The sequence below is a fragment of the Chrysochloris asiatica genome, unplaced genomic scaffold (genome assembly GCF_000296735.1).
Source record: "Chrysochloris asiatica unplaced genomic scaffold, ChrAsi1.0 scaffold00171, whole genome shotgun sequence".
In the NCBI taxonomy this organism is placed as follows: domain Eukaryota; kingdom Metazoa; phylum Chordata; class Mammalia; order Afrosoricida; family Chrysochloridae; genus Chrysochloris; species Chrysochloris asiatica.
The window spans coordinates 341,739-345,721 of NW_006408689.1; positions in this window are offsets into that span (position 1 = coordinate 341,739).

A 3,983-nucleotide genomic window follows, 5' to 3' on the forward strand; every position below is an offset into this window, starting at 1 on the left:
CGTAAAGATTTACAGCCTCGGAAACCCTGTATAGGGTCGCTATGGGTCGGAACCGACTCGACAGCACTTAACAACAACAACAACAACTTCCTACCCTTATTGTGAAGTTCAGATAAAAGCCTCTGAAACTGCACCCATGCCAGCCAAAATAATAATTCAAAACTAATATTGTATCACAGAGTGAGGAAGAGTCCCAAAATAGTAATACCCTGAAGGATTTAAAGTTGTTATGTGTTGTTGTTAAGTGCTTTGAGTCGGTTCTGACTCATGGGGACCTTGTATAGTGTTTCTAAGGAGTTACTAGTGGCTTTGAACTTCCAACCTTGTAATTAGAGGTCCAGTGCCTATGCTACTGTACCACACCAGGACTACAAGGAACTGAAGTAATAGTGATTTCTACAATGAAGGCATTTGAAATATGGCTTTCATGACTGAGGAAATTGATTTTAATTTTTATGTAATTCCACTGCCTTTAAGTCAATTCCAATCACCTTAATGGACAGCAAAGCTATAAAGGTTCCAGGTTAGTGATTCCTATATTATTTTCATTTAGTTCACCAGTTTTGTCACTGTAAGTATTCTGAAAGATGAAAATAGACTACTGCAAACTTAACTAAGTGGTAGTCATAATTGCAGCTGCTATTCCAGATGTGTTATATTTTTAGTCATTTAACATTTCTTCAGTTTCATGGTATGAAGCTATTAATTTGGTCTATATTTTATTCTATTCTAATCAGAAAATAGGATCACAATTTGTATTCACATAAAACAGACAACAGTATACAATTACAGATCCTCTTCAAGGCTACGTTAACTCGCCTGCCTTTTGTCATTATCTACAGATATCAGGAGCATCTGGAAAACTCACAGAACATACTGATCACTATACTGATGATAGTATGCCAATTTGTCCAGATAAGCAAGAGATGGTTAGCATAACGAAGACCATAACAAGACATATGAACTTGAGAGGGTATGGATTAAATTCTATTAAGATTCAGGGGCCTGAAATGACGTAACATTTAAGGGGGGGTGTGTGGCTTCAGCAGTCAGAGTCATACTGAGACATCCCCTTCAAAAAGTGGCACAAATTATTGTATATTTTATTACCAACCACAAGAATGAAGCACAATATTTGGTGGGCCTCTTTGTATTCTAGAAACAAAACATTCCTTGAGAAAACCTTGGTTGTCTTTGTAATGGTTAAAATGAAAGGCTGCTGCTTTAAGGGTCCTCAGAGCAGAAAAGAATCTGAAAAAGTCCAGGTGGTGGTATAAATAGCCCTGTAACCTGGACCATATGACTCAGTAGTACTGAGTCATATAACAGTAGAAACAACATTAGTGGGAAAAGATGTCATGTGGAGCTATGGCAAGACCTAGTGAGAGAGTGAGAGAGTTATAACACAGTTCCCCTTCCATTGGACAAGGCTTTACTATAGCAGAGAATCATATGCCTTTTGAGACAGAATTCCTGGCTTACTATTTGACTCTGGTAGATAATGAGCACTTAATGATGGGAAACCAAGTGTTCTGTCATTTGAACTGTCCATCATGAGTTTAATTCTGTCAGACCTACTGATCCATAAATTTGGATAGACTCAGAAGCTATCCATTATAAGATGGGAGTGATACATCAAGGCTGAGTAGGAGCAGGACCAGAGGACCTGAGAAATTTGTATAAGCTAGTAATCCTGAGTTGACCCACCATTAATGTAATTTTCTTTTAAGAGGGAAAGACAATAAAATAAATTTTAGAACACTGCTGTTACAATAGTTCCTGAGTGATTTTTGTGCCATTGTGGTCAGATAAAATACAGGCTTCATAGAATGGACTGCACATCATCTATTCAACTTTGATTCAGACTAAATTGTTAATCATAACCTTGGGCCTTTCCTAGAATTTCTTTTTCCCCAGCCTATAAATGCAACCAACACTGAAACCTAGTATTCCTCTAAAATTAATTCTTACAGAGCATAAATGTTACAAAATTGGCAGGGTAAAATGTTCTCATATGAAATAAATTTGGAAAAATTATTTTATTTAACTTATGGATTTATAACACAAAAAACGGCATTTGTGATAGGTCTTGAAGGATAAATATTAATTTTCTAACTTAATAAAATGCCTAAGAACATGAAAGAAAGGTAGAGTGTGGTGAAAGAGACTTAAGTCTCTTTAGACTAAGACACTCAATGTGACAAGAATGAAGGGAATGTAGATGGTAGATGCACAATGATAAATAAAGTTGGACATCATTTACAGCTAGATATTGATCAATTTTCAATCTGAAATGGTTTTTATTCTTGTGACAGCTAAAGGTTAAGAGACACTGTGGATTTTGTTGTTGCATTTGTTGTTTAGGAATATGCCTGGTGGTAGTTTGGTAGGATTGAGGTGAGAGGAAAATGGGGCTAGGGACCTAGTTAATTGACTGCTAAAATAATTCAAGTGAAAGATAATGAGGTTGAGTAATAAAGAAGCAGGCATAGATACTTTCAGTTCAAGTGGCATCTCATAGGAAACCTTCAACTCATTCTGTCTCCTAACTTCTCACTAAAATACGAAAGCAGAAAAAGGACAAGCTCTCAATAAAACCTAAACTAAGACTGACAGTAATCTATTTCCCGAACACTGAAGGAGTTTTCACTAAGCATGAAACTGTTAGTTAGATTAAGAAGACCATCAGTTTATTACCCATGTTTTGCTTCATAATGCAGCAAATCCCACATTTCTACAAAGATGCTGAGAGTTATTTGAGTCTTTTGATCCTTTCTCCAACTTGATGCTAGGGTTCAGAGGCCTAAAGACTATCTAATTACAACTAGCTATCCTTGCACTGGTGTGGCACAGTGGGCTAATGTGTCAGACTGCAAAGTCATTTGAACTTCAAGGTTTGTGGTTCAAGCTCACCAGCTGCTCCTTGTAAACTCTATACAGGGTCACTATGATCAGAATCGACTCAATGGCACTTAACAACAACATCTTTGCCCTGCATCAAATGCTTGTTCAGTCTTCAGTGAACTGTTATTTCTTTCCTAACTTTCTGAATGTTTTGAAATCAGTCTGAAGTATTTCAGAGAATTAAAAAGTGGAATAAGCAGTGATAAAAGAAATAGTGGTAGAGTATTTATGAATTGGGCTGCGAACCTTAAGGTCAGCGGTTCAAAACTACCAGCCGCTCCGCAGGAGAAAGATGAGGCTTTCTACTCCCGTATAGATTTACACTCTTGGAAACCCTGTACAGGGTCGCTATGGGTCGGAACCGACTCGATGGCACTTCACAACAACAACAAACATTGGAGTAACCTTAAGCCAAATACTATAGCAGGAGCCAGTTGTATTACATAATGAAAGAAGTAACTAACACTATCATAGCTGAACCAGATGGTTCTCTGCCAAACACTGGAAATGAATGACATATTTCAGCATACCATTTAACTAGGATGAAAAAGAGGCTCTCACTAGAACCTAACTGAGTCAAGCCTCATGGGTAATAAAAAATTATCTTACTGTTAGTAAGTCCAAGGCATTATTAGCTTCTTATTTGAAATTGAATTAAATAAATAAACCAGTAATAAATCAATGTCAAAAATATTACTGAATGAAGAAATGGCATAAGCCATTCCAATGATTCAAAGGAAGAACCGGGTACTGAATATGATTTCATATACAAAAGATAAAAAAAAAATTCAGAAAAAGTGTGGCCACGTATTGGAAGGCAAATTCACTCTGGAACAGGAAGGGAAAATGCAAGGCAAAATTCAGATGGGGTGTGAAGACAAAAAAACCATAGTTGAAAAGGAAGTGGATGAAACATGGAAGGATTGCATTCACACAAAAATTTTATATAACAACTCAAATCCATCCTGTGAAAATGAGATGCTAAATTGGCAATAGAAAAGCTGAGTTGTTAACTTATAGAAGAAATGACGTTTTCTATAGTACAATGAGATCAAACAAACATACAGACCACAAGAGAC